The 22,486-nt window shown below is 35.1% G+C and overlaps 1 non-coding gene and 1 pseudogene across 1 annotated transcript; one reads left to right on the top strand and one right to left on the bottom strand.

Moving 5' to 3' along the window:
• Positions 1–1,153: 1,153 nt before the first annotated feature.
• On the top strand, positions 1,154–21,904 carry LOC127900639 (kunitz trypsin inhibitor 5-like; annotated as a pseudogene).
• Positions 7,178–7,281, bottom strand: LOC127901637 (small nucleolar RNA R71). Its single transcript, XR_008053881.1, has one exon. It is a non-coding gene; the product is annotated as a small nucleolar RNA R71 (small nucleolar RNA).
• Positions 21,905–22,486: the final 582 nt, after the last annotated feature.

Here is a 22,486-nt window from a genome sequence, read left to right as displayed (position 1 = left end):
GCACGCATTTTTGTTTTACTGACTATTATTCCAACAACAGATTTTTCTTTTTAATTTTTTTGTGGTACAGCCCCCTTTGTCCTTCAAGATCTGATACCACTTTATGTTGGTTAGAACAAACAAACTAAAAAAATGAAAAAGAATAGAGTGCGTAGGATAGAAGAGAGGAGAAAGATTTTCTATTTTTATTTGCTGGCTGACTTAGTCTTACAATTGAGACATATATCTACTAGCTTCAATCTATTGATAATAAGCAACTGATCTAATCTGACTTAATATTAAACTAGGATTCCTAATATGACTAAGATTAAGTAAACTTGTAACATCACATTAATTACCACAGGTCTATGTGATCATTTTTAGAATAAAAGAGTTCTCATGACAATTTCATTAAATCATGGGTATCGCAGTTCTTTCTTCTTTTTTCATTCCATGACTATCTTAATCTGCAGCGTCCAAGAGGAAATAGACTAAATGAAACATTTGTGCCATTAGGCACGTTACCCTTCACAGAAGAGGACAAAAAATGTTTCAATAGAGTACCATATTTTGACAGTTATGCTCACATTTTCTAAATACAATGACATTTTGAAAGAACTATTTAGAAGATTGTTCATTGCTATTAATAGCTATAGATTCTGATCGCATTTTCCAAAAGAATGATATTTTTAAAGAAATTATAAAAGACTATATGATTTCATATGTGAAAAATTTTATGCATATCTTTTGTGTTTTGAGTGGGGATCGTCATAAGCATCGTTTTCATATTCTAACTAATAATTCTCTAAAGACGCTCTCAAACGTGTTGCATGTTTTTTTTTTTTTTTGGGCTTTGGCTAGCTTAAATTTTTTATTTATTATTACCTTTAAGATTATTTGTCATTTGGTTTATTTGGATAGTCGTCTTTGGTGTGCTTGAATGATTTCTTCATAATTATTATACTGTCGGTGTACATGCATTATCGTAAAATTAACAATAGAAAAGGTCTCAATAATGCATGAACTATGCGTGTATGTAGCTAGCAACCACAATGATTTTATCACATATACAATAATCTCAAGCTCTCTGTAAATTTAAACCCTTATATAGCAAATTGTATCAACACAACAAACATAAGTTAGCTATCCTTCAAAAAATAAAAAAATAAATAAAATGAAGATTTCATTAGTAGCAACACTCTCTTTCCTTATTCTTGCCTTGGCCACAAAACCTCAGTTGGGCATGTCAGAATCTGAACCAGTCTTAGATGTCTATGGCAACAAAGTTAAGTCCAACTTCGAGTATAAACTTCTCCAAGTCAAAAATGGAACTAGTGGTGGATTAAGCATACATAGAGGCACAAATGGAGAGTGTCCGTTGGACGTTGTCCAACTAAGTTCTCCTACAGAAAGGGGTCAATATGTAAGTTATTACTGTATGATAATTCTACAGTTGTTCGGGAATCCACTGATCTCAACTTGATAGAACCAGTATGGACAGTTGGCAACTATAATGCTTCATTAGAAAAATGGTTTCTTACAATTGGAGAGTTAAAGAACAAAAAATAATTGTTTGCCTGGTGAGAAAGTTAAAGAAAATGATCAAGATTTGGAATTTCAATTTTATTCAATTCTTTTTATTTCTGGAATAATCTCCACTACTAATCGATTACACACATATATATATACACAAGTGCAACTACTCAGCTAAAGTTAACAAACAAACGAACTATTTACAACATGCTTAACAAAATTATCACGTGCATATGTACAAGTAGCTACATAATCACCTAGTGCCAGCTGGCAATACATGTCATCAACTTGCAATTGATTGTAGAAGCTTCTATGATCCTCTACTCTGCTGCAAATATGAGCCTTCTTAACATCCCCCCTTAAGCTCAAGAGTCTGCTAATGACATTGAGCTTAGACTTGAATTAGCTAAATTTTAGAAGAGATAAAGCCTTTGTGAGAATATTAGCAACTTGTTCATCTATAGGAGTGTATCTAACCTCTAATTGCTTCCTAAGTACTTTATCTCTAATATAGTGTATGTCCAATTCAATGTGTTTGGACCTAGAATAAAACACATGATTTCTAGCTAATATAAGTAATTGTTGCTTGAAGATATATGAGTACCTTTTTATAAGCAAGCCAATGTTGAAGTGTGGGAGCACTTAGATATTGACTTAATTTGTGAACTGAGTATGCAATATCAGGTCCGGTGAGTATTAATTATTGGAGCTCGCCAACAATGCTTCTATAGAGAGTTAGATCTTCAAATTCTTGCCCTAAAGATCCTTTTGCTGCTTTCTCTATTTTCTGACCTGTGCTGAAAGGTGTATCAGAACCTTTACAGTTCTGCATTGATGCTCTAATTAAGAGGTATTTGATATATTTTGTTTGTGATAAATGCATCCCATTATCTGTGTAACACACTTCAACACCAATGAAGTAGGATACTAGTCCCAAATCTTCTAAAGCGAAGACTTTACTAAGATTGGTAATGAAAGTTTCCAACAAAGAATAATCAGGTGCTATAATGAGAATATCATCCACATAGATTGATATAAGGATAATACCTCTTGTGTCATGTCTGATGAACAAAGAGGTATCAGCTTTGGAGTTGAAAAAAATCTAGCTTATAAGATACCCTTTGAGTTTATCATACCATGCTCTAGGAGCTTGCTTCAAGCCATAAAGAGCTTTGTTGAGTTTACAAACATAGCCCTCTTTGTTCTGAAGCCCTCTGGTTGTGTCATGTATATATCTTCTAAAATATCTCCGTTAAGAAAAGCATTGTTGACATCAATTTACCAGACTTTCCAACCTTTTATCACTGCCAAACTTAGTATAGTTCTAACTGTAGAATATTTTACTACAGGGCTGAATGTTTCTGAATAATTCACCCCTGTTGTTTGGTGAAAACTCTTGGCAACCAATCTTGCTTTGTGTTTAGAAACTGTACCATCTATATTATACTTGGTTCTAAAAACCCATTTACATCCAATCAGCTTATGTTAATGTGTCACAGGTACTAAAGTCCAAGTGTTATTCCTGGTTAATGCATCAAATTCCAACTGTATTGCAACTTTCCACTTATGATCAAATAATGTTTCATCAACAGTTGATGGTTCTAGGCTGTTATGTGCTGTTAAGAATGCTTTAGGGTTGAATATACCAGCTTTAACTATGGTAATCATAGGGTGAGTTGGTAGAGATTGTTGGGATGAGCGTGTAGTGTGTGTTAACGAGGGTAAATGAGAAGATGATGGTTGTTGTTTGTGTAAGGTAGATATGGAAGAAGGTTGAAAGTGTATTTGTGAGGGTGAAGCATCAGAGGTTGTGTTGTAAATGTCAGGTGAAGAGTGATCATTATAGTGATGAGATTAAGCTTCTTCTGCAGTGCCAGCTCTAAAGGTTTCTAAATTTCTATTAAGAATTAAAATAGTATGAGATTGAAGAAGATTGTAATGAACATCAGAATATTTAGATGGTGAGGTTAAGAATTTAGAATCTAATGAGTAAGGAAAAGAGGTTTCATTAAATAAGACATGACTGACTATAAAAATTTTACCAGAAGAATATATACATTTATAGCCCTTGTGTAAAGGGCTGTAACCCAAAAAGACACACTTTGAGGTATGGAAGTAGAATTTGTGAGTATTATAATCTCTTAAGAATGCAAATCATGAACAGCCAAAGACCTTGAGAAATTTGTAATTTGGTTTGATTTTAAAAACATATTCATAAGGTGATTTCATAGAGAGTATAGATGTGGGGAGTCTATTGATAATATATGTGGCTATATGGAAAGCGTCCCACTAAAATTTTATAAGCAAAGTTGCTTGAGCAAGTAAGGTAAGACCTAGCTTGGTTATGTGTCTGTGTTTTCTCTCAACTAAACCATTTTAATTATGAGTATAAGGACATGAGTGCCTAAATTGAATTCCTTCCTCATGAAGAAAGTTAACAAAAGATCTATACTCTCCACCCTAATCGGATTGAACACATTTAATAGACCTATCTAGCTGTTTTTTAATTTGATTTTTAAATATTCTAAAGACAACTAGTGTTTCATCCTTGGTTTTTAATGGAAATATCCATGTGAACCTTGAAAAATCATCAACAAATCTCACATAGTATCGGTAACCTTAAACTGAAAGTACAGGGGCAGGTCTTCATAAATCAGTGTATAAAACTTCTAATATATGTTTTGTTTTAGTTGTAGAAACTGGAAAATGTAATCTATGCATTTTTCCTATTTTGCAAGCATCACATGAATCAAGAAACTTATTTCCATTAAAATTCTTAAAGGCTGAACAAGAGTTTATTACATGACTCAAGACTTTGGAATTGGGATGACCTAGTTTCTTAAGGAACACAGAAACACTCAGCATACAATTTGGATTAGTACAAGATTCTATTGTAGTATACAAGTAGGTGCTTGTTTGATTATTGACAACTAAATTGACAACAAAGAACATAGACAAAGGAACAACTGAGATTTTGGATTGAGTGACTCCAAGAGGCTTTTGAAATGATTGAGAAGAGACTTTATTATAGGGAAACAATAACAATATGTATAAACCTTTTTCAGCTTTGCCCTGCAGTATGATCAAATTCCTCACTTTGTCCTTCACAAAACAAGATTTATCAGTAAACTCAATAACAACATTGTTATCTTTAGTTAACTGCGATATGCTAATAAGATTCTTAGATATTTGTGGAATAAGATAAGGAGCATATTGTTTAGTTTAAGTGTGATTGATTCAAAGGAATTATGCATTCTTAATACAACATTTCCAATGTGAGTTATGCATAAACCAGTACCATTACCAATGATAAGTTTAGAGTTACCTTCAAAAGGTTCTGACATAGTCATATTCCTCATATCATTAGTAAAATGGTGTGTAGCTCCACTGTCAAGGTACCCATTGGTATCAACTACACCATCAATGTCCGCTAAATATGCAGCTTTGGGATTTCTGTTTGGAGGAGGTTGTTGAGTGTTAGAAAATGCATATTTATAAAGGAGAAAACCGTCATTTTACATTTTAAGTCTTACTAACAACCCTTACTTTTATGTATTTAACCTTCTTGTGATTTAATTACATGTGTTTTATTTTAATTAAGTATTTTATGTATTTTAGGGGCATTATAGTCATTTCACAATAAAGGAGAGATCAAACGGCAAAACGGACATCACTTTTGAACTCAAGACGGTTGAAAACCTTAAGAGGAGCATAAAAGGAAAAATGGTACTATTTATATGTACGGTACTATTCACGTGTACGGTACTATCTACGTTACTGTTCACAACACTTTTCACATAGACGGATCGATGACGTGGCATTGACCGATGATGTGGCATTGACTGATGAGGTGTCACGATCCTGTTGGGCTAAAATTCTTATGTACTGTTGATGGTGACGTGGCAGCATATCAGTGGATGAAAAATCTCGCGTACGGTACATGCATCACACAAAATTATTTTCAACCAAACCGCGTTACTGTTCATCCGAGTCAAACCGTGTTACTGTTCATTCGCGTGGTCAAACCGCGTACTGTTGACTGATGACGTGGCGCAATCCTGAGCGTCCAAACTGTTTTTAATCCGATGGCCATGATTTACTCCATGTATCTATAAAAATGGGGCTCCCCCCCCTAATTTGATATCTCTGAATCCATTTTTGGGATCCATTTTCTGTAATTCCCTCTCCATCTTGTATTTTCTTCGTATTTTAATAAATTTCCATTTTGCCCCTAGTTCAATTATGAGTAGCTAATTTCTTTTCAAGCTTGAGTTGAAGGTGAAGTCTCAACATGTGTCATGGGCTTTATTTGGTAAATTTATTTTCTCTTCCCCTCTAGTTTTTGTGAATGTTTTGACTTCTCATCGATAAATAATACTAATCTTGTCTAGTACCGCCTTAGTTTCACCGGCCCTCTAGTACAAGGTTATTATTATTTGGCACGATAAGCCCTTAGCAGCATATTGATTAGAGCGTGGTTCATAAGGTGTGGATTCCCCCCTCATGATTTAATTGGCATTAATACGGATTATTTAGCCCATGATGCATGTTGATACGGATCCAGATACCCAAGTATGTCAATTTAATAGATTTTCTCTTCAATTTATTCTCTCTATTGCAATTCCGATTTTAGAATTTATTCCCGCCATTTTAATTTAAGTCTTAGCATATTCCAAATCACTTCCACCATAAATCCAACCACTCATTTACAAAATTAATTCTACACATAATTAAAATCCACCTCCTCGTGGGATCGACACTCGTCACCATTGATCTATACTACAATAGATTCGTGCGCTTGCGAGTACATTAAAATTTGCACAACAAGTTTTTGGCGCCGTTGCCGGGGAGGTAAGTAATTTTTAGAATTAATTTTTATGAATAATTTCTTTTATTTGTTTTCTTGTATTTTTTTTATTAAAAAAAAGTGAATCTACATTTAAAGGTTAGTATTTCTTTTCTTTTTCTCTTCTTTAAAATTCTGTGATTTAATTTTCAATTTATTTTTCTTTGTAATTTTTTTTATTTAATTAATTTAATTTTTAGTTAATTTATTTCACGTATTTATTTTTGTGTATTTTTATAGAAAGGTTGTAATAGCGCAATAAGGTTAGTATCGTAATTTCTCCCTTTTTCTTTATTTTTATTTGTTTTGTTCCCATCTTTATTTTTATTTTATTTATTTTGCATTTATGGTCGTAGGTCATTATTACCTAATCTTGAACCTATAGACTTTGAACTTGAGAAAACACTTCGCACACACAAACACGTTAAAAATAAAATGGATTTACAAGCACTACAGGAGAGGCCATTTAAGGATTATTTCAGTCCCTTAGCTAATTTTAGCACATCATGTATAAGATACCCAAATGTAGCTGATAGGAGTTTTGAACTAAAACCTAGTGTGCTAAATTGTCTCCCCACATTCTATGGCTTAGAAAATGAGGATCCATATAATCATCTGAATGATTTTCATGCCATTTGTCAAACTTTTAAATATGAAAAATTTTCAGATGATGATGTTAAACTCAGATTATTCCCATTTTCTTTAAAGGATAGAGCTCGTTCATGGCTTAATACATTGCCTGCCAATAGCATTTCATCATGGGAACAAATGGTAACTAAATTTTTGAATAAATATTTCCCAGTGCATAAAACCAATGCTATTCGCAGGGAAATCTCGGAGTTTACCCAGAGAGAGGATGAGCAGTTTTTCGAAACATGGGAGCGATTCAATGGGCTACTCTTGAAGTGTCCACATCATGGGTACGAGAAATGGCACCAATGCCAATACTTTTTGGAGGGATTATTGCCGAATGTGCAAGAATGGCTAATGGCAACAAGTGGAGGAGAGCTAATGTCAAAAAGTGCATAAGAGATTTGGGAATTCTTCCAGCGACAAGCGGATAATTCCCAACAACGGAGTCGATCACTCAGGAATACTAGAAGAATTAAGGGAGTAAATGAGGTTCACATTGGCGAATCAAGTTTAGAAATTAAAGAAGTCAAAGCGATAATTGAAGGTCTCTCTCGACAAATAGCATCATTATCAACTGCTAAATCAACAGAGCCACATGACCATGACTCATACTCAGATCAAGCCAATGCCATAGGTGTAATGAGAAAACCATCGAATTACAACCCATACTCCAACACATATAACCCTGGATGGAGAGACCACCCCAATTTTTCATGGTCTCAAGGATTCCAACAGAACGGACCAGCAGCTCCAGCTCCACCAATTCCACAAAATCCTCAAGCCTCTCAGCCACCATTTAGACCATACAATCAGAACCAGAACCACTCTCAACCTAGACCATGGGAGGATGCATTCCAGAATTTCAGGAATGTTACTCACTCCACGATTGAGCAACAGAACCGCACCATTGATGGACAACGAAATGAGTTGAGAGCAGGCTTCAACTCATAAGCTCAATCAGTTTCAAGCCTCGAGAAGATGGTGGGACAACTTGCTTCTTCAGTTCAGACCTTGGCAATGACTGTTGAGAAAGGCAAGTTTCCAAGTCAACCAATGCCTAACCCTAAAGGAGTGCATGAAGCAAGTACCAGTTCACCACAGCAACATGGAGAAGTCAAAGCCGTCATGACCTTGCGAAAAGGAAAAGAAGTCGACAACAAAGTGGAGATGCCGGCGACAAAAGAAAATCAAATTGTACCTATAAATGTTGACGACTCATCACCGGAGGAGAAAGAAGAAACCAATCCACGAGAATACGTTCCCAAAGCTCCATTCCCCCAGAGGTTAGCTAAAGGCAAGAAGGGAAAATCCACAGGTGAGATTCTTGAAATCTTCAAACAGGTAAGTGTTAACATCCCTTTACTTGATGCTATTAAACAAGTTCCATCTTATGCAAGTTTCTTAAAAACCTTTGTACTAAAAAGAGAAATATGCATGTTCAAAAGAAGGCATTTTTAACAGAAAACGTTAGTTCTATCCTCCAACATAAAATTCCTTTAAAATGTAAAGACCCAGGCTCCCCTACTATTTCATGTAGCATAGGGAACCACACAATTGAGAATGCTTTGTTGGATTTAGGAGCTAGTGTAAATCTTTTGCCTTACTCTGTATTCGTGAAACTTGAATTGGGAGAATTGCACCCAACTCCAGTGGTGTTACAGCTTGCAGATCGGTCCACGAAAACACCTCGTGGTATTGTGGAGGACGTGCTTATCCAGGTAGACAAGTTCTATTTTCCTGTTGATTTCATTGTAATTGACACTCAACCAATACATGATTCAAGGAAGCACATCCCCATTATTCTAGGCCGACCTTTCTTGGCAACTGCAGATGCTCACATTCAATGCAGGACCGGAAATATGCAGTTGTCCTTCGGCAACATTACTATAGAGCTGAACATCTTCAACATTGCCAAACAACCTCACAGTGTAGATGATGAAATTGTTGATGTGGATTTAATTGAAGCATTAGTTGATGATACTTTTGTTTCAAACCTTAGTGATGATCCTTTACAAACATGTTTAACTCACTTTGGTTTGGATTTTGATATTGACAGATCGGTCGATGAGGTCAACGCCCTGCTTGACTCAGCACCATCTATGGACACTAATAAATTGAAGTCAAGAGTTGAGCAACTAGCACCATCAGAGAAGCAACTCATTCCATCATCAGAATCACCACCGAAACTCGAGCTCAAACCATTACCCAACACTCTGGAATATGCATTTTTGGGAGAAGAAAGTACTCTGCCGGTAATCATCTCATCATCCCTAAATGACGAACAAAAAGGTAAGGTCTTGGATGTTTTGAAAGAGCACAAAGGGGCATTAGGATGGACCATAGCAGACATAAAAGGTATAAACCTAGTAGACTGCATGCATTACATTCACCTTGATGAAAATGCTAAATCTACTAGGGAAATGCAACGTCTGTTAAATCCTAATATGAAATAAGTTGTTAGAACTGAAGTCCTTAAGCTATTAGATGCAGGTATCATTTACCCCATTTCTGATAGTTCATGGGTCAGTCCTGTACAAGTTGTCCCCAAAAAGTCAGGAGTCACAGTAGTTACCAATGCTGATAATGAATTGATACCCACTAGAGTAACTATAGGATGGCGTGTATGCGTTGATTATAGAAAATTGAATTCTGTCACACTTAAAGACTATTTTCCTTTACCATTTATTGATCAAATGCTTGATAGATTAGCAGGCCATGAATTTTATTGCTTTCTAGATGGCTACTCATGATATAATCAGATTTCCATAGCACCAAAAGATCAGGAGAAAACTACTTTCACTTGCCCTTTTGGCACATTTGCATATAAGAGAATGCCATTTGGATTATGTAATGCACCAGCTACATTTCAACGATGTATGTTAAGCATTTTTTCTGATATGGTTGAACGATTTCTTGAAGTCTTTATGGATGACTTTTCTGTCTTTGGTGATTCGTTTGATCAATGTTTACATCATCTAACACTAGTTCTGCAGAGATGTATCGAGAAGAACTTGGTCTTAAATTGGGAGAAATGTCATTTCATGGTAAAACAAGGTATTGTTCTCGGTCACATCATTTCGAGCAAAGGGATTGAGGTTGACAAAGCCAAGGTGGATCTCATTTCTAATCTTCCTCCACCCAAAACAGTCAGAAAAGTAAGATCTTTCCTTGGACATGCTGGTTTCTATAGACGTTTCATTAAAGATTTTAACAAAGTTTCTAGACCCTTATGCAATTTACTTGCTAAGGATGTACCTTTTATCTTTAATGATTCATGTCTTATGGCGTTTGAAAAATTAAAACAGTTGTTGACATCATCACCCATTATTCAGGCCCCAAAATGGAGCTTACCATTTGAGCTAATGTGTGATGCATCTGATTATGCAGTAGGAGCAGTATTAGGACAAAGAGTTGATCGAATTCCCCACGTTATTTACTATGCTAGTATGACATTAAATGATGCACAGTTGAACTATTCAACTACTGAAAAAGAAATGCTAGCAGTAGTGTTTGCATTGGAAAAATTTCGATCCTATCTCATTGGTTGTAAAATAATTATATTCACAGATCATGCTGCTCTTAAATATCTTCTCACAAAGAAAGATGCAAAAGCTAGACTAATTCGTTGGGTGTTACTTTTGCAGGAGTTTGACTTGGAATTCAAAGATAAGAAAGGCATAGAGAATGTTCTGGCGGACCACCTCTCTCGTCTCCATTTTGACACAATTACAGAATCATTACCATTGAATGAGTCATTTCCAGATGAACAATTAATGAATGTGGAAGTATTACCTTGGTATGCTGATATAGTTAATTATCTTGTTACAGGTAAACTTCCAGAGCATTGGACCAAGCAAGACAAGGCTAAATTCTTTGCAGAAATAAAGAATTTCTTTTGGGATGACCCGTATTTGTTCAAGTATTGTGCAGACCAAATTGTTAGACGATGCATCCCAGAAAGTGAAATTCCGAATATCCTTTCATTCTGCCATAAACAAGCTTGTGGAGGCCATTTCAGCGCTAAGAAAACAGCGACTAAAGTTTTACAATGTGGTTTCAATTGGCCAACTATATTTCGAGATGCTTACACTTTTTGTTCTTCATGTGATAGGTGTCAACAAATGGGGAGCATTACACGAAGGAACATGATGCCATTAAATCCAATTTTAGTGGTTGAAATTTTTGACGTATGGGGTATCGACTTCATAGGACCCTTTCCCCCATCTTTTAGCCATCAATACATATTGGTTGCTGTTGACTATGTATCGAAATGGGTAGAAGCAATTCCATGTAGGACCAATGATCACAAGGTGGTGATAGCATTTTTGAAAAGCAACATTGTTTCACGCTTTGGATTCCCTCGAGCAATAATCAGTGATGGTGGTGCCCACTTTTGTAACAAAGCATTCAAAGCTCTTTTGACAAAGTATTCAATTACACACAAAGTGGCAACCCCATATCATCCGCAAACTAGTGGCCAAGTTGAGATATCCAATCGAGAAATAAAGCACATATTAGAAAAAACGGTGAGGCCAGACAGGAAAGATTGGTCATTAAGACTTGATGATGCATTATGGGCATATAGAACGGCTTTCAAGACCTCGATTGGGATGTCACCCTACAGACTAGTGTATGGAAAAGCTTGCCACCTACCTGTGGAACTCGAGCATCGTGCATATTGGGCCATCAAGAAATTCAATTTTGACATGCAGCAAGCCAGCTCAGAAAGAAGATTACAGCTGGCAGAACTTGAAGAAATTTGCAATGATGCATACGAAAATGCCAAGATTTACAAGCAACGAATGAAAGTCTTCCATAATAAGCAAATTATGAGAAAATCGTTCACTTCAGGTCAGAAAGTGCTTTTATTCAATTCTCGCTTGCACCTATTCCTAGGTAAGTTACGCTCTCGTTGGTCTGGTCCCTTTATTGTTCATACTATTTTTCCACATGGGGCAATTGAAATTAAGGACCCAAAAAATTGTGTCACGTTTAAAGTTAATGGTCAAATATTAAAGCCATATCTAGAGTACCAACCACATGATGAATACACCAAAATAAATTTGAGTGACCCACCAAATTTGAATTGATTTTTTTTGCTTTTCGTTGATTTGATTTTTCTTTCTTTCTTTTTATTATTATTCTTTTGCTAATTGAAATTGTTTTTGCATAAGTGTGTTTATTTTACCATTAAGTTTTCTGTTATCATTTTTAATCATGAGTCTCATACTTAGACCGTTCCTCCTGAACATTCTTAAACCACTTCAACGTGTCAAAACTCATCTCAAAAGGCAGATTCAATTTTGTAAAACACAACGCATTTGGGCTCTACAACCACCAGAGTTAGTAGCCTATGTTGGGGGTTTAGAACGCCAACTCAGAGACATTGAGAGAAGTGTTTACGACATCCAGTTGGAGCTTGAGGTAAATTCAATAAGAGGACGATTTTAATTGTGTGTTTTAATTTGTTTTCTATTTGTGTGCTTTAGTTTGTTACCCCGGTAAAGTGGCGGATAACGGTACTCCGTGACAATCAAGTCGGTTACTTCAGTTTCCCATAATAACTGATATTCTGAGGCGAAGGTATGGACAAAAACGAGATTCTAGCGAAGCTTCACAAGCGATTTCCTTCACTTCCTCAGAATGCCCTCCTTATGATCTATAAAGCTCGGTCCGAACGCATGCGATTACTCATGAGGAATAACATACCTGCTGACATCCGCTGGTTAATCGAGGCTAAAGTACGATCGGCAGGTGAGTTACCTCCAAAATTTATTGCATACATGCCTGGTTGTGGTAAAGGAAATTATGCAAGAAAACGACGAGCTCGAAGAATTTCTGTTGCTTGTCATAAGTGTGCCAGAATGAGTTGCAATAAAAACCCATATTCTTTAGGAATGATGTCTGATAACAGGGAAGATAAGATTCAATTCATTAGGGATGGCTTGAATAAGGAGTCATTGGATGATATCCTTTTGTCTCTTGAAACGCATCCTAGTGGATATGTGCAAGGAGCGATTCTCCAGTTATGGCCATTATTCCAGAAAGAGCATGCACGATATAGTCTCGGGAATCTGACTATAAACGACCCTGTTTGCCAATTTATAAGAAAACTGGATAGGAAGCCTATCCTCGACCCATAGAGGGCATTCAAGCCGTTTTTGGACGTAAAACCAGAGGAAGATGTGAGCCACAGTCGCAACTACCTGTAAATATCCTTTTACTTTATTGTTATTTTATTTCACTATTGTCTTATTGTTTGCATTATTGTCTTTAATAATTTTATTACTGTTTGCTTTTTCCTTTTTACTGTTTTCTTTTTGACTTGCGAACCACGTGCTTTACGCGTTATTTGACACTGACATATTACCTCATACACAACCATGACCCACTATCACCAAGACTCTTAAATGTGATTTCTTTTTTGTCAAGCACTCACAAATTGTGTTTGAAAAGTATCACAATGTCAGCTACTCCCAATAGACAATTCAAGAACATTTGTGTGCTTTCTGGATTTACATATGGCAAACATAAAGAGTTCGTTGAAGCAGCCATAGATCTTGGTCGAAGCATAGTAGCGAGAAAATTACACTTGGTGTATGGAGGAGGTAATCGAGGGTTATCAAAAATGGTCTCAGAAGCAGCTTTTATCAGAGGAAGTCAAGTGTTAGGCATCATCCCAAGAGTCTTAAAACTATTAGGCAATTCGTCTGACTCGTCAACTGGAGAAGAGTTAGTCATCTCAGGTATGCAAGAAAGAATAACTGAAATGCTTAATCATGATGATGCTTTTATTTTCCTTCCAGGAGATCTTGCAACATTAGAGGCACTTATCACGCTATCATCTTGGGCCCATCTGCACATCTACCAAAAACCCATCGGTTTGTTAAATGTCAATAACTTTTATGATGGCTTTATCGCATTTCTTAACCATGCAATAAAAAACTATTTCATTCCTTCTAATGTGAAAAAACTTTTTATTTGTGCTCACACTGCTAATGAGCTACTTGATATGTTACAAGCTTATAAACCGGAGCCCGACCCCTGGACCTTTGTGTTGGAGCGCCCAAATAATGATGATAACAGTAGCCGCAGTAAGAAGTACAAATTAGATTTAACTCTCCGCTTGTAAATATTGTTTTCTGTGTTGCACTAACCAGGTGATGTCTTCTAAACTCTACTTCTTTCCTTTCAAACATTGAGGACAATGTTTCGTTCTGGTTGGGGGGAGGGAATAGTCGACAATTGTGAAATTTTGGTTAAGTTTTTACTAATTTTTGTTGTAGAAACTAACTGTTGCTAACTTTTTGTGTTGAAGATGGCTGAATATGGAGTGTAGTGACTCTAGAAACGCATCTTCATCGTTAAAAAAAAATTAAAAAACAAAAAAAAATTCAGACAGTTTCTTTTTCTTTATTATGTTTTTATGTTTATTTTTCTTCTTTTTAATTTCTCCTCTATAAATATACATTTTCCAACTTGTGAGTCGAAGATGGCTGAATATGGAGTGTAGTTCCTCTAGAAACGCATCTTTTTTTAAAAAAAAAATCATTTTGTTTTTCCATCATTTTAAGTGTAACTTTTCTAATTAGTTTTTCTGCATCATTTTCACATTTCTGCACGCATATTTTCCTTTCTTGTTTAGAATAGGTTGGGGGGTAGAATGTTGTTTTAAAAAAAAAATTGTGTGATTTGTTTTAACATTGGATGACATGATTAATTTCAAATTTTAGTATTTATATTATCTTTGGTCTTAAGTGATGTTACATTATGTTTGCTACTCTACATGTTGATGTCGGAGACAAATATGAGTTGCTTGAAGGAATGAACATGTCATAATAAGTACCAAGTAAGTTTTTGAGCCTATCATTTTTCTTGGAGAATAACCATTTTTCCCATCCTTTATACAGCTTAACAGTTTATTATTGTATACACGATCTCTAGATTTCTTTTGAGTTAACCCTTAAAAAAAAAATTCCAAATTTAAAAAAAAAACAAACAAGAAAAAAAAAAGAAAAAAAAAGTGTGTTGCTACATTGGTAGGCCCATCTAACTAGTAGATATGGATGATTATTTAGAGCCCTAAAAGACGATGGAAAGGCCATCTTTGTCCCGTTTGAGCCTTTCTAACCATCCCTTTTGTGAAATATCCATAGTTAACCATTTTGAGCCTTTTAAAAAAAAAAAAAACCTTTTATTTGTTTAACTTATCTTGACCCACTCCGATTTGGAGTATTACCCAATGTCTTATAAGTTCCATCACCTATTTATGTTTGAGAAAAATGTAAATAAGTATTTTTGTTCAGTGAAGTTATGCCAAATAAAAGCAAAAAAAAAAACAAAACAAAAATTGTTGTTTCAAAAGAAAAATAAAAAAATAAAAATAATAGGTAAAATCCACCTTGCAACTTCCAAAAAAAAAAAAATTCTCCGCATTTTTCTCAAACATACACTTTATTTTCCTTATTTTCCTTATTTCCCTTCTTTGTTAGCCATATCCCTAGCCTACGTTACGTCCTAATAAAAGTCCTTCTTGATTTTAGGGAACTATAGTTTGAAGTAGAAGCTAGTTATATGGGCTAAAAAGATGTAGTGGTGCATAATAAAAATAAATAAATAAATAAAAGAAAAAAAAAAGATAAATAAATCGGGTTGACTAGCATTTTTATTTGACTTGAGATCATATTATTTCTAAGCTGAGGGCATATTTATTTCATCTTGGTGAGAGCATGTGATATCACTTCTTTATTATTTTCTCTCTCAATTACCATTCATTAGAGTGACTATTTTTATTGGTTTTAATTTCTTTGTGAGAGTGTCACTACTTCCAGTGAGATTTTGGGGTTTGACATGTCATTCTTGAAAGTAGCTATAACAAAGTCTACTGGGCTGATTCATGTGGATGGTTGATGTGAGTGTGATGTTGCTTTAGACTGGAGATAATGCTTATACTTTTATTTGATTGCTATCATTAATCTGATGGAATAAATACGAGTGTTTCTATTAAAAACAAAAAAAAATTATTTTGAATTTGAATTTTGTTTTCACTTTATTTGCTAGGGACTAGCAATAAGCTGGTTGGGGGGTGTGTTGAGTGTTAGAAAATGCATATTTATAAAGGAGAAAACCGTCATTTTACATTTTAAGTCTTACTAACAACCCTTACTTTTATGTATTTAACCTTCTTGTGATTTAATTACATGTGTTTTATTTTAATTAAGTATTTTATGTATTTTAGGGGCATTATAGTCATTTCACAATAAAGAAGAGATCAGACGGCAAAACGGACATCACTTTTGAACTCAGGACGGTCGAAAACCTTAGGAGGAGCATAAAAGGAAAAATGATACTATTCATATGTACGGTACTATTCACGTGTACAGTACTATCTACGTTACTGTTCACAACACTGTTCACAAAGACGGATCGATGACGTGGCATTGACCGATGACGTGGCATTGACTGATGAGGTGTCACGATCCTGTTGGGCTAAAATTCTTATGTACTGTTGATGGTGATGTGGCAGCATATCAGTGGATGAAAAATCTCGCGTACGGTACATGCGTCACACAGGATTATTTTCAACCAAACCGCGTTACTGTTCATCTGAGTCAAACCGTGTTACTGTTCATCCGCGTGGTCAAACCGCGTACTGTTGACTGATGACGTGGCGCAATCTTGAGCGTCCAAACTGTTTTTAATCCGATGGCCATGATTTACTCCATGTATCTATAAAAAGGGGGCCTCCCCCCTTTAATTTGATATCTCTGAATAATTCACCCCTGTTGTTTGGTGAAAACTCTTGGCAACCAATCTTGCTTTGTGTTTAGAAACTGTACCATCTGTATTATACTTGGTTCTAAAAACCCATTTACATCCAATCAGCTTATGTTAATGTGTCACAGGTACTAAAGTCCAAGTGTTATTCCTGGTTAATGCATCAAATTCCAACTGTATTGCAACTTTCCACTTATGATCAAATAATGTTTCATCAACAGTTGATGGTTCTAGGCTGTTATGTGCTGTTAAGAATGCTTTAGGGTTGAATATACCAGCTTTAACTATGGTAATCATAGGGTGAGTTGGTAGAGATTGTTGGGATGAGCGTGTAGTGTGTGTTAACGAGGGTAAATGAGAAGATGATGGTTGTTGTTTGTGTAAGGTAGATATGGAAGAAGGTTGAAAGTGTATTTGTGAGGGTGAAGCATCAGAGGTTGTGTTGTAAATGTCAGGTGAAGAGTGATCATTATAGTGATGAGATTAAGCTTCTTCTGCAGTGCCAGCTCTAAAGGTTTCTAAATTTCTATTAAGAATTAAAATAGTATGAGATTGAAGAAGATTGTAATGAACATCAGAATATTTAGATGGTGAGGTTAAGAATTTAGAATCTAATGAGTAAGGAAAAGAGGTTTCATTAAATAAGACATGACTGACTATAAAAATTTTACCAGAAGAATATATACATTTATAGCCCTTGTGTAAAGGGCTGTAACCCAAAAAGACACACTTTGAGGTATGGAAGTAGAATTTGTGAGTATTATAATCTCTTAAGAATGCAAATCATGAACAGCCAAAGACCTTGAGAAATTTGTAATTTGGTTTGATTTTAAAAACATATTCATAAGGTGATTTCATAGAGAGTATAGATGTGGGGAGTCTATTGATAATATATGTGGCTATATGGAAAGCGTCCCACTAAAATTTTATAAGCAAAGTTGCTTGAGCAAGTAAGGTAAGACCTAGCTTGGTTATGTGTCTGTGTTTTCTCTCAACTAAACCATTTTAATTATGAGTATAAGGACATGAGTGCCTAAATTGAATTCCTTCCTCATGAAGAAAGTTAACAAAAGATCTATACTCTCCACCCTAATCGGATTGAACACATTTAATAGACCTATCTAGCTGTTTTTTAATTTGATTTTTAAATATTCTAAAGACAACTAGTGTTTCATCCTTGGTTTTTAATGGAAATATCCATGTGAACCTTGAAAAATCATCAACAAATCTCACATAGTATCGGTAACCTTAAACTGAAAGTACAGGGGCAGGTCTTCATAAATCAGTGTATAAAACTTCTAATATATGTTTTGTTTTAGTTGTAGAAACTGGAAAATGTAATCTATGCATTTTTCCTATTTTGCAAGCATCACATGAATCAAGAAACTTATTTCCATTAAAATTCTTAAAGGCTGAACAAGAGTTTATTACATGACTCAAGACTTTGGAATTGGGATGACCTAGTTTCTTAAGGAACACAGAAACACTCAGCATACAATTTGGATTAGTACAAGATTCTATTGTAGTATACAAGTAGGTGCTTGTTTGATTACTGACAACTAAATTGACAACAAAGAACATAGACAAAGGAACAACTGAGATTTTGGATTGAGTGACTCCAAGAGGCTTTTGAAATGATTGAGAAGAGACTTTATTATAGGGAAACAATAACAATATGTATAAACCTTTTTCAGCTTTGCCCTGCAGTATGATCAAATTCCTCACTTTGTCCTTCACAAAACAAGATTTATCAGTAAACTCAATAACAACATTGTTATCTTTAGTTAACTGCGATATGCTAATAAGATTCTTAGATATTTGTGGAATAAGATAAGGAGCATATTGTTTAGTTTAAGTGTGATTGATTCAAAGGAATTATGCATTCTTAATACAACATTTCCAATGTGAGTTATGCATAAACCAGTACCATTACCAATGATAAGTTTAGAGTTACCTTCAAAAGGTTCTGACATAGTCATATTCCTCATATCATTAGTAAGATGGTGTGTAGCTCCACTGTCAAGGTACCCATTGGTATCAACTACACCATCAATGTCCGCTAAATATGCAGCTTTGGGATTTCTGTTTGGAGGAGGTTGTTGAGTGTTAGAAAATGCATATTTATAAAGGAGAAAACCGTCATTTTACATTTTAAGTCTTACTAACAACCCTTACTTTTATGTATTTAACCTTCTTGTGATTTAATTACATGTGTTTTATTTTAATTAAGTATTTTATGTATTTTAGGGGCATTATAGTCATTTCACAATAAAGGAGAGATCAAACGGCAAAACGGACATCACTTTTGAACTCAAGACGGTCGAAAACCTTAAGAGGAGCATAAAAGGAAAAATGGTACTATTTATATGTACGGTACTATTCACGTGTACGGTACTATCTACGTTACTGTTCACAACACTTTTCACATAGACGGATCGATGACGTGGCATTGACCGATGATGTGGCATTGACTGATGAGGTGTCACGATCCTGTTGGGCTAAAATTCTTATGTACTGTTGATGGTGACGTGGCAGCATATCAGTGGATGAAAAATCTCGCGTACGGTACATGCATCACACAAAATTATTTTCAACCAAACCGCGTTACTGTTCATCCGAGTCAAACCGTGTTACTGTTCATCCGCGTGGTCAAACCGCGTACTGTTGACTGATGACGTGGCGCAATCCTGAGCGTCCAAACTGTTTTTAATCCGATGGCCATGATTTACTCCATGTATCTATAAAAATGGGGCCTCCCCCCCTTAATTTGATATCTCTGAATCCATTTTTGGGATTCATTTTCTGTAATTCCCTCTCCATCTTGTATTTTCTTCGTATTTTAATAAATTTCCATTTTGCCCCTAGTTCAATTATGAGTAGCTAATTTCTTTTCAAGCTTGGGTTGAAGGTGAAGTCTCAACATGTGTCATGGGCTTTATTTGGTAAATTTATTTTCTCTTCCCCTCTAATTTTTGTGGATGTTTTGACTTCTCGTCGACAAATAATACTAATCTTGTCTAGTACCGCCTTGGTTTTACCGGCCCTCTAGTACAAGGTTATTATTATTTGGCACGATAAGCCCTTAGCACTATATTGATTAGAGCGTTGTTCATGAGGTGTGGATTCCCCCTCATGATTTAATTGGCATTAATACGGATTATTTAGCCCATGATGCATGTTGATACGGATCCAGATACGCAAGTACGGCAATTTAATAGATTTTCTCTTCAATTTATTCTCTCTATTGCAATTCCAATTTTAGAATTTATTCTCGCCATTTTAATTTAAGTCTTAGCATATTCCAAATCACTTCCACCATAAATCCAACCACTCATTTACAAAATTAATTCTACACATAATTAAAATCCACCTTCTCGTGGGATCGACACTCGTCACCATTGATCTATACTACAATAGATTTGTGCGCTTGCGAGTACATTAAAATTTGCACAACAGAGGTCTATAAGCACCAGAGATAAAAATTCTTTAAGTTTTCATCAGATGTTTGCAGTATAACCAGTTTTAAAGCAAATTTGACAAGTTGGTTTATAAGCATTCCACTGAGGTTTATGATTCATTTGTTGCCTATTATTGAGATTACTGCTGCCAACACCATAGTTCTAATTTCCTGCTTCTGCTCCCCTTTAATTATCACTTTGATAGCCTATGAGTTGACCTTTTGAACCAAGCATACTATTACTAGGACCTCCACTGTAACCATTGCCAAAATGTTCAACATTGTCAAAACTAGGAGAGTAATTATAATTTCCAAATCCCCTGTCACTGGACTTATTTCCTTTCTTAAAGCCTCTGTTTTGAGCAAAATTTTCTTCAAAGTCGTGCTTAACATCCATGCCAGAAAGCATATGTGCTTGTTTCTCAATTCTAGCCTCTTGAGTCAACAACATAGCATAAGCTTCATTCAAAATCATTTTGCCAACACCTACTTGACTAGTAATATAGGTAGCAATAGAATTATAATTTGGTCCTAGTTCTGAGAGCACATGCAGAATCAAATCATCATTGCTTAAGGCACTTCCTGTTGCAGCCATGTTATAAGCAATATTTTTCACTTTAATGAAATATTTAGTGATTTTCATGTCATCTTTTCTAGTTGCGTTCATCATATATCTCAGATGCAAGAGTCTGGATTTTGATTGCAATCCAAATTGAATTTCAATAGCTTTCCATAGCTCAAGTGAAGTTTCCAGATTAAACACCAAGCTTATGATACCTTTACTCATTTATGAGAGCAACCAGCCCAGAAGTACTTGATCTTGTGCCTTCTAGTTTGTAAATTCTAGATTCTCAATATATCTGAGCTCATTGTCAATCCTCTAAGCAATATGAGAAGGAGGAGGAATGGAGGTTTCATCAATGATTTTTTCTAGCCTATTGCCACATACAGAGGCCAATACTTGAGATCGCCAGATCAAATAGTTTGATTGATCCAGTTTCACAGGTGTATTAAAGGTAAATGAGAAGTTTGTTGAGCTCACATTAATATTTGAATTTTGATTTGATGAGGCAAGATTCACAAATGCCATAACTGGCTTTGATACTAAGATAAAGAACAGAAAATAATTGTTTGGCTAGTGAAAACGTTAAAGAAAATGATCAAGATCTGTTATTTCAATTTTATTCAATTCTTTTTGTTTCTGGAACAATCTTCCACTACTAATCGATTACACACATATATATACACAGGTGCAGTTACTCAGCTAAAGTTAACAAACTAACTAACTATTTACAACTTGCTTAACAAAATTATCACGTGTATATGTACAAGCAGCGGCATAACCACCTGGTGCCAGCTAGCAGTACATGTCATCAACTTGCAACTGATTGTAGAAGCTTCTCTGATCCTCTGCTCTGCTACAAATATGAGCCTAATTGTCGGCCACCCAAGAACTAAAACGTTGCTAAATTAGTTTAAGCTTCAGAAAGTTAGTGTCAATATATACAACTTGTTCATTGTCCATTTGTTTGTAATTCTTGTGTTAAAGTCTGTAACAAAATCGGTATCTTTTATGTGGACGGCATTCGACGTCTGGTTCTGGTTCTTGATGATGACCAGCCTCTGCGGTTGGTGTTATTCTAGCTCGTAATCCTTCAAGATCCTCAATGTCTATATAATGAAGGACCTAGCTATATTATATATTCTGAATAATATATTAGGCTAGCTAGTACTCTAATCTCTATGATTAATAGTAAATGAATAGCTAGCCTAGGATTTATATTTCTGCTGTTAATTTCTACTTTGTTATGTGTAAAAGGGGAAAACAAAATAACGATTGATTCCATGACATTTTGGAGTGAAGCCTGAAGAGGTTGCTAGGTTTGAGTGTTTAACATGGAGGCAATTGTTATTTTCTATGATTTAAGAATGCGTCTTGATGGCAACTCCACTCATTGGATTTATACATACAAATGACTATAAAAGATGTCTCTTTTTTTAATAAGGATTTATTAGAATATTTTCTTATTTTTTAGGATTTTTATTTAAGGAATAAATAATTTCTCCTTCGGAACTTAACTTACTCAAGAAAAAATATAACTTATATAAAAAAAGAAATATATCTTCTAAAGAAATAATCACTATATATAGGAAAGTTGATATTTCTAGTGTGATAAAAAGCGTAGGTAGAATTGGGTGTTGATAGAATTTTTGGGTGTGAGGAAAATATTAGAGTAATTGTAATAATTTTTCACGTATTG

Source organism: Citrus sinensis, chromosome 3, assembly GCF_022201045.2.
Source record: "Citrus sinensis cultivar Valencia sweet orange chromosome 3, DVS_A1.0, whole genome shotgun sequence".
NCBI classification, from domain to species: domain Eukaryota; kingdom Viridiplantae; phylum Streptophyta; class Magnoliopsida; order Sapindales; family Rutaceae; genus Citrus; species Citrus sinensis.
Note: the sequence above shows the minus strand (reverse complement) of the source record. Positions and strands in the feature narration are given on the sequence as shown.